Source organism: Cherax quadricarinatus, chromosome 96 (genome assembly GCF_038502225.1).
Source record: "Cherax quadricarinatus isolate ZL_2023a chromosome 96, ASM3850222v1, whole genome shotgun sequence".
Classification (NCBI taxonomy): domain Eukaryota; kingdom Metazoa; phylum Arthropoda; class Malacostraca; order Decapoda; family Parastacidae; genus Cherax; species Cherax quadricarinatus.
In genome coordinates this window covers 3,593,079-3,605,528 of record NC_091387.1, presented here as the reverse complement: position 1 = coordinate 3,605,528, position 12,450 = coordinate 3,593,079, and the positions used below count along the sequence as shown (strand labels likewise).

The following is a 12,450-nucleotide window of genomic DNA, read 5'->3' as shown; positions in this document are numbered from 1 at the left end:
AATTTTGTTTTGAGAAGGACCTGCCTAGTATGGGCCAGTAGGCCTGCTGCAGTGTTCCTCCTTATCTTCTCAAGTAAGAACTTAGTGCTTCCCTCTTGACTATAATAATAATAATAATAATAATAATAATAATAATTGTTATTCTTTTCATAAAAGTATTGACATTTTTTTTTTTAAGAAAAATATTGATAATCTTTTAGGGGAAATATTGATAATGACAGTGTTCAGTGGTCAGTCGTCACGTGAGGTCACAGACCCTGAGCTGCTTGGGGATTAGCGTGGACGGTTACAAAGCATGGCTTGCTTCTACAGTGTTTTAAAAGCTGAGGTTGGAGAGTGGAAGGAGGAGGTCTTGCTTCTCCAGGAGGAGATTAGGAGGCTGAAGGTCCACCTCAATGGGCCTGGGAGAGAGTGTGAGGTGGTTGGAGATGTGGGGAATGAGGCTTCTAGCAGTGAGGTGCAGTCTGTCTCTCACTGTGAGGAGGCTGTAGGTGGGGTGGTAGCAACGGCTACCAGCAGTGAGGTGAAGGCCAGCACCTGCTACAAGTGGCGAGTTGTTCACAGTAATGGGAGGCGCATCAGAGTAAGGAAAGTTAAGAGTGCAGATCTGAAGGTAGGAAATCGCTTCTCTGTTCTCCAGGATGAATGTACTTCAGTGGCCAGTGAAGGTAAGGGTACTACTGCCCCTGCTAATGAAGGTAAGCGCATTCTTGTGGTTGGTGACTCTCAGGTAAGATATGTTGATCGTGCTTTTTGTAATAGGAATAAGAAGATGAGAGATAGAGTGTGCTTCCCTGGAGCTGGTGTTGGGGACATTGTCAACAGACTGGATAATATCATGTCAGGTAATGGGAACAAGCCCATTATCTGTCTCAGTGCTGGTGGAAATGATATTGGGAAGGGTAGGAGAGAAGAGCTGCTAGATAAGTACAGGTCAGCTATAGATTTCATTAAGTCTAAGGGAGGGATCCCAATCATATGTAGCATCTTGCCTAGAAGGGGAGTAGGAAATGAATGGTTGTCTAGGGCAATTGGTGTAAATTGCTGGCTAGACAGATACTGCAAGGAACTTGCAATCCCATTCATTGACAACTGGAACAACTTTTATGGCAAACATGATATGTATGCAAGGGATGGGGTTCATCTCTCTGGGGCTGGGGTGGTAGCACTTGCAGACTCGATTGAGAAGGCCATTGGTGAAATGCCTATGATTTTAAACTGATGGAAGATAGAGGTATGGGTGTGTGTGGGAAACAAGCAGGTTGCAACACTAGGGTTGGAAACAGTAAATGTATAAAAGGCATTCAGCATGAAGTTATAAATAAAGACAATAGAACAGGTCAGCAAACAAAGGGGGACAGCAGAGGGCAGCAAGGGACTAGCTCCCTTAAGGTTTACTATACTAATAGCAGGAGTGTTAGAAATAAGATAGATGAGCTAAGATTAATTGCAAGTGCAGGAAACATAGATATTATTGCTATAACAGAGACCTGGCTCAATCTGAAAGATAGAGAGATGCCCTCTGAATGTCACATACAAGGCTATAAATTATTCCACACTGACAGGGTCAACAGGAAAGGTGGTGGAGTAGCGATGTATGTCAGAGACAATTTAAATTGTTGTGTTAGACAAGATATTAAATTAGAAGCGTCAGCCACTGAATCTGTTTGGTTACAGCTTCTCGAGGGCCGAGAAAAACTAATTTTGGGTGTGATTTACAGGGCCCCAAATCTTGATAGGGAGTGCAGTAAACTTCTATGGGACGAAATTCGTAAGGCATCTACATACGAAAATGTTGTGCTAATGGGAGATTTCAACTATAGACAGATTGACTGGAGCAATTTGACAGGAAATTTAGAGTCGGGTGACTTTCTTGATACGATCCAGGATTGTTTTTTAAAACAGTTTGTGACAGAGCCAACTAGGGGAAATAACCTCCTTGACTTGGTTCTTGCCAGTAGGGAAACACTAATTAATAATCTTGAGGTTAATGATGAGCTTGGGGAGAGTGATCACAAATCACTCAGTTTTAACATAGCATGGAATTCCCCTAATAATGGCAATCAAGTCTCCGTCCCTGACTTTCGCTTGGCTGATTTCATAGGACTGAAAAATTACTTAGGTGGGCTGAACTGGAATGACCTGACTAGGGGTCAGGTAGGTGGTGATGGTTGCCGATATGATGCTTTCCAGGGCATAGTTCTAGCTGCTCAGTCAAATTATGTTCCAAATAGGGAAATCAGATCAAACAAAAATGATCCTAAATGGATGAACAATAGATTAAAATATCTGATTGGTCAAAAGAGAGGCATATATAGGCAAATCAAAAGAGGAGAGGGGCAATTAAGAAATCGATATATTCAGTTAAAGAGAGAAATAAAAAAGGGAATTAGAAAAGCAAATAGAGATTATGAGGTTAAAGTTGCAAGAGAATCGAAGACTAACCCAAAAGGATTCTTTCAGGTATACAGAAGTAAGATCAGGGACAAGATAGGCCCACTCAAAAGTTCCTCGGGTCAGCTCACTGACAGTGATAAGGAAATGTGTAGAATTTTTAACACATACTTCCTCTCAGTTTTTACACAGGAGGATACCAGCGATATTCCAGTAATGATAAATTATGTAGAACAGGACGATAATAAACTGTGCACTATTAGGGTCACAAGTGACATGGTCCTTAGGCAAATAGATAAATTAAAACCTAACAAATCCCCAGGCCCTGATGAACTGTATGCAAGGGTTCTAAAGGAATGTAAAGAGGAGCTTAGCACACCTTTGGCTAATCTCTTCAACATATCACTACAAACTGGCATGGTGCCAGATAAGTGGAAAATGGCAAATGTGATACCTATTTTCAAAACAGGTGACAGGTCCTTAGCTTCGAACTATAGACCAATAAGCCTAACCTCCATAGTGGGAAAATTTATGGAATCAATAATTGCCGAGGCAGTTCGTAGCCACCTTGAAAAGCATAAATTAATCAACGAATCTCAGCATGGTTTTACAAAGGGGCGTTCCTGCCTTACGAATTTATTAACTTTTTTCACTAAGGTATTTGAGGAGGTAGATCATGGTAATGAATATGATATTGTGTATATGGACTTCAGTAAGGCTTTTGACAGGGTCCCACATCAGAGACTATTGAGGAAAATTAAAGCACATGGAATAGGAGGAGAAATTTTTTCCTGGATAGAGGCATGGTTGACAAATAGGCAGCAGAGAGTTTGCATAAATGGGGAGAAATCAGAGTGGGGAAGCGTCACGAGCGGTGTTCCACAGGGGTCAGTGTTGGGCCCCCTGCTGTTCACAATCTACATAAACGACATAGATGAGGGCATAAAGAGCGACATCGGCAAGTTTGCCGATGACACCAAAATAGGCCGTCGAATTCATTCTGACGAGGACATTCGAGCACTCCAGGAGGATTTGAATAGACTGATGCAGTGGTCGGAGAAGTGGCAGATGCAGTTTAATATAGACAAATGCAAAGTTCTAAATGTTGGACAGGACAATAACCATGCCACATATAAACTAAATAATGTAGATCTTAATATTACGGATTGCGAAAAAGATTTAGGAGTTCTGGTTAGCAGTAATCTGAAACCAAGACAACAGTGCATAAGTGTTCGCAATAAAGCTAATAGAATCCTTGGCTTCATATCAAGAAGCATAAATAATAGGAGTCCTCAGGTTGTTCTTCAACTCTATACATCCTTGGTTAGGCCTCATTTAGATTATGCTGCACAGTTTTGGTCACCGTATTACAGAATGGATATAAATTCTCTGGAAAATGTACAAAGGAGGATGACAAAGATGATCCCATGTATCAGAAACCTTCCCTATGAGGATAGACTAAGGGCCCTGAAACTGCACTCTCTAGAAAGACGTAGAATTAGGGGGGATATGATTGAGGTTTATAAGTGGAAGACAGGAATAAATAAAGGGGATGTAAATAGTGTGCTGAAAATATCTAGCCTAGACAGGACTCGCAGCAATGGTTTTAAGTTGGAAAAATTCAGATTCAGGAGGGATATAGGAAAGTACTGGTTTGGTAATAGAGTTGTGGATGAGTGGAACAAACTCCCAAGTACCGTTATAGAGGCCAGAACGTTGTGTAGCTTTAAAAATAGGTTGGATAAATACATGAGTAGATGTGGGTGGGTGTGAGTTGGACCTGATAGCTTGTGCTAACAGGTCGGTTGCCGTGTTCCTCCCTTAAGTCAATGTGACCTGACCTGACTAGGTTGGGTGCATTGGCTTAAGCCGGTAGGGACTTGGACCTGCCTCGCATGGGCCAGTAGGCCTTCTGCAGTGTTCCTTCGTTCTTATGTTCTTATGTTCTTATTAGGAAAGAAAGTGCTTTAATAATTTAGGTAAGAAAGTGCTTTAATAATTTAGGTAAGAAAGTGCTTTAATAATTTAGGTAAGAAAGTGCTTTAATAATTTAGGTAAGAAGGTGCTTTAATAATTTAGGTAAGAAGGTGCTTTAATAATTTAGGTAAGAAGGTGCTTTAATAATTTAGGTAAGAAAGTGCTTTAATAATTTAGGTAAGAAAGTGTTTTAATAATTTAGGTAAGAAAGTGTTTTAATAATTTAGGTAAGAAAGTGTTTTAATAATTTAGGTAAGAAAGTGATTTAATAATTTAGGTAAGAAAGTGCTTCCGTTGGAAAGGAGGAAGATTATTGGGGTGTTTGATGGGTGAAGTTGTGAAGGAGGAAATAACTTAAGAAATATGTGGAAATTGTTGAGAGTGACTTGCTTAAGATATTTATAGTAGTTTCCTCAGATTGATAAGTAACATTGTGTACGCTGGTTCACCTTGCCTTATGTCCTTCTCTGGATACAACTGTAAACTTGTTCTTTGATGAGTGGTTCCTTGATTGTAGATGAATGGTTCAGGGAACCGACACGTTGATAAATTGGACGCATGTGCAACTCTTGGGTATCTTTATTGAGGAAACGTTTCGTCACACAGTGGCTTCATCAGTCCATACTAAGGAGAAACTTGCAGAACAGGAGGGTTGGTTGCAGTGTCTTGACACTACAACTTGTTGGGATCTTAATACTTGGGAATTCTTCGCTTGCCTAACCCTTGGGCACGACCTACTTCTACAATGGATAAATGTGACACCACCTACGACTGCTGCACCTCTCCTACCTACGGTATATAAGCTACTTCTCCGCACATATGCTGTATTCTGTTCAAGATTGATGGACTGACCACATCGACTCAAGGTTGAGGGACTGATTACTTCATTCTCCTCATGTTCTTCAAGATTCTCCTTTGTATGGACTGATGAAGCCACTATGTGGCGAAACGTTTCCTCAATAAAGATACCCAAGAGTTGCACGTGTCTAATATATGGTTCCTTGATGTTGGATTGACTCCAGACTGGGGGACTTGATCAGATTAATGGACTAATTACATTGACTCCAGGTTGAGGGTTTTGATCAGATTGAAAATATTGATGGATTGATTACATTGACTCCAAGCTGAGAGTCTTGATCAGATTGAAAATTGTGATGAATGGTTTAAAAAACCGACAAGTGTCTCAATCTTCAGATTGAAAATATTGATGGACTGATAACATCGACTCAAGGCTGAGTCTTGAAAAGATTTATGGACTGATGACATCACGTACTACTCTAGGCGAAACGTTTCATCAATAAAGATACCCAAGTGTTGCACGTATGTCTTAACCTTACGCAGTGTTTCCCCATTCTTATGTTCTTGTGGAGATGCCGGACTCAGTTCTCTGAAGTATACACGAGTTGGCTTCAGGAAGATCATGGTGGCTGCTTCCTACCGCTTGACAAATGACACTTTTCCAACATCTAGGTATTTTTATTCTGGCTTCTACAGTCCAATGCAGAAAAAAAAATGGCGAAACGTTTCCTTTAATAAATGTCCTGAACTGTTGATAACTATCTTCCACATTTTGTTTTGTATCACCATATCGTTTCTCAGTACCTGAGGTATTGAAGATTGAGACACTTATGCAGCACATGGGAATCTTTATTCAGGAAACGTTTCGCCACACAGTGGCTTCTTCAGTCCAATACAAAGAGGAAGGCGTAAGGAGAGGAGGAGAATGAGGTAATCAGTCCCTCAACCTGGAGTCGATGTGTTCAGTCCATCAATCTTGTAGAATGTACATCGACTCCAGGTTGAGGGACTGATTACCTCATTCTCCTTCTCTCCTTACGCCTTCCTCTTTGTATTGGACTGAAGAAGCCACTGTGTGGCGAAACGTTTCCTGAATAAAGATTCCCATATGCTGCATAAGTGTCTCAATCTTCAACTTGTCGGTTTTTCAAACCATTCATCACACCTGAGGTATTGAGATTAATTCCTGGTAGCTTTGGGAAAAAATTGTACGAGTGGGAATGGTTGGTTTAGGCCAGTTTTTGTTTTGCTACTTATAGCCATAATAATTAGAACGAACATTAAAATGGTATAAAATAAAGATAAAATAAAGATACCTAACTGTTGCATATGTGTCTTATCTAATAATTAGAACGACTATAATAATGAAATTCTGTCCGTTTGTGTCATAATTAACGAATCATATTAAAGGTTCTGCCCTGTGTTAGGATAAGTGTGATTATGTGTCTTATAGAACAGGATAACATAAACACAGGTAGTTCAAGGATGCCTTATATTATGCTGCCCTTGGCCTGTTTATATTACCTTCATGGTGGTGGAGGGGGGGGGGGTTGGTAGTGGTGAAATTGAGACACATGTGCAACATCTGGGTATCTCTATTGTAGACGTTTCGCCATCCAGTGGCTTTATCAAGGGGTGAGGGGTTGAGGTGGTGGTGGAGGTTGGTAGTGGTGTTGATTGGGGTAAGGGGTCGAGATGGTGGTGGTGGTGGGGGGTTGGTAATGGTGTTGATTGGGGTAGGGAGTCGAGATGGTGGTGGGGGTTGGTAGTGGTGTTGATTGGGGTAAGGGGTCGAGATGGTGGTGGGGGTTGGTAGTGGTGTTGATTGGGGTAAGGGGTCGAGATGGTGGTGGTGGGGGTTGGTAGTGGTGTTGATTGGGGTAAGGGGTCGAGGTGGTGGTGGTGGGGGTTGGTAGTGGTGTTGATTGGGGTAAGGAGTCGAGATGGTGGTGATAGTGGTGTTGATTGGGGTAAGGGGTCTAGATGGTGGTGGTGGTGGGGGGTTGGTAGTGGTGTTGATTGGGGATTAGGGGTCTAGATGGTGGTGGTGGTGGGGGTTGGTAATGGTGTTGATTGGGGTAAGGAGTCGAGATGGTGGTGGTGGTGATGAGTATTAGACACATGTGAAACATCTCTCAGTAGTAGTAACCAGTTCCCAGTCTCAGTAGTAGTAACCAGTTACCAGTAACCTGTCCGTTGACTCAACGACCACACATCTGGGTCTCTTTAGTGTAGACGTTTCGCCATCCAGTGGCTTTATCATTACAAATTCTAGGATATAATTTGAAGACAACTATATACAAAACATGAGGTAATCAATCCCTCAGCCTTGGAGTTAGCGTGAAGGGCACCGTAGTGGTGAAGAATCTGGAGCACAGGCTAGGTTAGGTAAGGTTTGTCAGGAATAAGGACAAGTGTTTCCTGACGCGGGTCTTAGTCAGATCTGGCGCTTATATACTGGCATCAGGTGAAAAGGTGACAGGTAGCAGACGAAGGCATTGTCACTTGTAGGCGGGATATCCCAGTGGAAGTAGGTCATACCCAAGGGACGGGTTAGTAAAAGTGAAGAAGGTTGTGGAGATGTCCTCTGAACCAAGACTCCATGATGTTGCAAAGTGGTGGTGGTGCAGAGGACAGGTGGAGGGTTGTGGTAGTCGTGAAGGGTGGTGGTGGTGCAGAGGACAGGTGGAGGGTTGTGGTAGTGATGAAGGGTGGTGGTGGTGCAGAGGACAGGTGGTGGAGTTGATGTAGTGGTGAAGGGTGGTGGTGAGTGAACATGAAAAATGAAAGACACATGTGCAACATTTGGGTATCTTCAATGAGGAAACGTTTCGCCACACAGTGGCTTCGTCAGTTCATACAAAGGAGAATGGTGAAGACCAGGAGGAGTTGAGGTAATCAGTCCCTCAGCCTTGAGTCGATGTAATCAGTCTTAAGTCGAGTACAGAAGAGTTAATAGAGGCAGTATAGACGTGAAGACGATGTAATCAGTCCATCACCCTTAAATACGTAGTTTTGAGGTTGTCAGTCCCCCATAGTCTCCATAGTATGGAGACTTGTACACAAATGGTATACAATACTGACAAGATGAAGAATTAGACACACATGCAACATCTGGGTAACTTTATATGTAGAAGTATCACCATTCAGTGGCTTTATCTGTACAAGGACATGTAAAGAATTATTTACAAAAGATGAGGTAATTTTTTGTATACATTTCTTTACATTATGTCCTTATATTATACTGATACAGCCAGTGGATGGCGAAACGTCTACAAATAAAGATTGTACAAGAATGGTATACAATACCGACAAGATGAAATTGAGACACATGTGCAACATCTGGGTATCTTTATTGTAGACGTTTCGCCATCCAGTAGCTTTATCAATACAAATTCCAGGACATAACTTGAAGACAGGAGAACTATGTACAGAAGATGAGGTAATCAGTCCCTCAAAAGATACCCAGATGTTGCACACGTTTAGTTCTTCCGCATGAAAACGTACTGTCAAAAGGTAATGCGCAACCCAGTAGTAGAAAGGTGGGGGGGGGGGGGTGAGGTGCGTCTGACAGTATCATCACGGGGGTTGTGTGTAACAACAACAGCAGCAGCAGCAGCAGCAGCAGCATACTTGGCAGGTTGTCAAGGTTTATCTCATGACATTGGCCTCACATGTTCTTCCAGAGCTGAACGGCACTCTGAGTTTTATTAATAGCATGTCAATACACCCGTCACAGACACTAAAATTTCTTACTATTACTGATACATGTTTTGTAGTAGTATATGGTTAGATCTATTACCCCTCTTGCATAAGAGGGATTATACACAGATAACTCACACAAAGTCACACTGTGACTTTGTAAATGGTCCAAATCGGACCGAAGCGTCGTCCTAAGCTCCTCTCTCCTATGTGCCGGTTATTTGTGTCTTGTTCCAGTCACAGTATTGTGACTCTTTGTTATAAGAGGGATTGTACAAGAATGGTATACAATACCGACAAGATGAAACTAAGACACATATGCAACATCTGGATATGTTTATTGTAGACGTTTCGCCAGTGGATTGTCAACAAACAGGACGTAAAGAGTTTGGGGTAATCTCTCCCCCTCAGTCTGGAGTCGATGTGATTACCTCAAACTACTCCCGATCTTCAACCATTCTTCTCGGTGGAAATAAATGGTATCAAATACTGACACAATGTACCGAGGAAACCACTAGTTAGCGAAACGTTTCCAAGTGTTAACATGACTCACGAAATCGTAATGACACGATTGCAAACAAACCATACCACGGGCGGGATTGAACCCGCGGTCAGAGAGTCTCAAAACTCCAGACCGTCGCGTTAGCCACTGGACCAGCTAGCCACAATAAGTTTTGAGACTCTAACCGCGGGTTCTATCCCCACCCGTGGTATGGTTTGTTTCCAAGTGTTGATTCGTCAGCCTTACAACAATGACATACTACTATATAGAAACCCTCTTGTTATGTTGAGCGTTTCCCCCCAAATTAGGTCAGTTTTGTCCCAGGATGCGACCCACACCAGTCCACTAACACCCAGGTACCCATTTTATACTGATGGGTGAACAGGGACAGCAAGTGTCTTATGGAAATACGTCCATAATGTTTTCCAGCCGTACCGGGGATTCGAATTCCGGACCTCAGTGTGTGAGCCGAGTGCGCTAACGATCGAGCTACGGGACACCAAAATGTTACATGTTGCCTTCTGCAGTGTTCCTTCTTTCTTATGTTCTTATTTAACCAACATTTTTGTCGCGGCAACGTTTCGCTCTCCAGGAGCCTTGTCAAGCCGTTACGGCTTGATAAAGCTCCTGGAGAGCGAAACGTTGCCACAATAAAATGTCACATTAGTTGTACTTGTGTCCTTTTACTTTACATATTGTCGGTAATTCTACCAACTTTATTACAACATCTTTGTCGTTAATTCTACCATTTATTTACCCATCTTACTAAGGAAGAGTCTCAATTATCTCCCACAATAATCTAAATATAATTACGGAAGACGGGGTATTAAAATGGGATTTCAACACCAGAAATGTCAGTGGAAATACCCAGCTCGCCCACTTCAACTTAAAAATAATCATATGAACTTTTCCCTCTAGCCAAGAAAGTTATCAGCTGCTTATATTAGTCTACTGACTCGCCTCCTTCACCTTCCATCAAGCATTCGACTGGAAATATAAACACAAATGCAGTATAATGTGATCCTTTATTGACAACGTTTCACCCACACAGTGGGCTTTTTCAAGTCACACGGATCTACCTGGGGTTGGAAGGTACGGGAGTATTTCCAACCCCAGGTAGATCCGTGTGTGACTTGAAAAAGCCCACTGTGTGGGTGAAACGTTGTCAATAAAGGATCACATTATACTGCATTTGTGTTTATATTTCCATTGTGTCGGTATTTTATACCATTTATTTCCAAGCATTCGACTACACCATCACCTGTATTCTTGTAGGAATTTTTTTTTTTTAGCAGAACTAAATGTATTTAGAATGTGCTACTACTCTATTCTATATGATAGTTTGTGGTTTATGTAAAATATCGTAGCAAAAGACTTGGCAGACGATGCAACATCCCCCCAATGAAAAGCAGGGGTGTCACTAGCACGTTAAGAGACCATACAATAAGTGTCAGGGGCCCGAGACTGTTCAACTGCCTCCCAGCATACATAAGGGGGATTACCAACAGACCCCTGGCAGTCTTCAAGCTAGCACTGGACAAGCACCTAAAGTCAGTTCCTGACTAGCCGGGCTGTGGCTCGTACGTTGGTTTGGGTGCAGCCAGCAGTAACATCCTGGTTGATCAGGCTCTGATCCACCAGGAGGCCTGGTCACAGACCGGGCCGCGGGGGCGTTGACCCCCGGAACTCTCTCCAGGTAAACTTCAGGCAACACCACGAGGCCAGGTCTCAGACCCCCGAAACCCTTTCCGGGTACACACAGTGCCTGTAAGATTAGCACGACATATGTACAGTATTGTAGATGAATGGTTCAGAGAACCGACACGTTGATGAATTAGACACATGTGCAACTCTTGGGTATCTTTATTGAGGAAACGTTTCGCCACACAGTGGCTTCATCAGTCCATACAAAGGAGAAACATGAAGAACAGGAGGAGAATGAGGTAATCAGTCCCTCAACCTTGAGTCGATGTGGTCAGTCCATCAATCTTGAATAGAATACAGCATATGTGCGGAGAAGTAGCTTATATACCGTAGGTAGGAGAGGTGCAGCAGTCGTAGGTGGTGTCACATTTATCTAGTGTGGAAGTAGGTCGTGCCCAAGGGTTAGGCTAGGGAAGGTATATCTACAATTAATGTGACATTTTACTGTGGCAACGTTTCGCTCTCCAGGAGCTCTGGCAATGGCTTGACAAAGTTCCTGGAGGAGGAAACGTTGCCACAGTCCCCATAACTAACAGTGTCTTTATTGCCTAAACATAAGAACATAAGAACGAAGGAACACTGCAGAAGGCCTACTGGCCCATGCAAGGCAGGTCCAAGTCTCCTACCGGCTTAAGCCAATGCACCCAACCTAGTCAGGTCAGGTCACATTGACTTAAGGGAGGAACACGGCAACCGACCTGGTAGCACAAGCTATCAGGTCTAACTCACACCCACCCACATCTACTCATGTATTTATCCAACCTATTTTTAAAGCTACACAACGTTCTGGCCTCTATAACGGTATTTGGGAGTTTGTTCCACTCATCCACAACTCTATTACCAAACCAGTACTTTCCTATATCCTTCCTGAATCTGAATTTTTCCAACTTAAAACCATTGCTGCGAGTCCTGTCTAGGCTAGATATTTTCAGCACACTATTTACATCCCCTTTATTTATTCCTGTCTTCCATTTATACACCTCAATCATATCCCCCCTAATTCTACGTCTTTCTAGAGAGTGCAGTTTCAGGGCCCTTAGTCTATCCTCATAGGGAAGGTTTCTGATACATGGGATCAACTTTGTCATCCTCGTTAGGTAAGACACATATGCAACAGTTAGACAACTTTATTCCGAAACGTTTCGCCTACACAGTAGGCTTCTTCAGTCGAATACAGAAAGTAGGCAGGAACAGTAGAGATGTGAAGACGATGTAATCAGTCCATCACCCTTAAAGTCGTAGAATTTGAGGTTGTCAGTCCCTCGGCCTGGAGAAGTTCAGTTCCATAGTCAAGAACTATCTGAAGATCAAGCGACAGTGTGGAGACTTAAATACTGTCGGAAGGAGAGGTGCAGGGTAGTAGTAGTAGTAGT

The 12,450-nt window shown here is 42.6% G+C and overlaps 1 protein-coding gene across 2 annotated transcripts in view; it reads left to right on the top strand.

The window, feature by feature from the left end:
• LOC128701780 (Short Calcium-binding Mitochondrial Carrier) overlaps positions 1-12,450 on the top strand; it is a 195,443-nt gene that overhangs the window by 120,334 nt on the left and 62,659 nt on the right. The gene's annotated exons all lie outside the window — the stretch shown is intronic.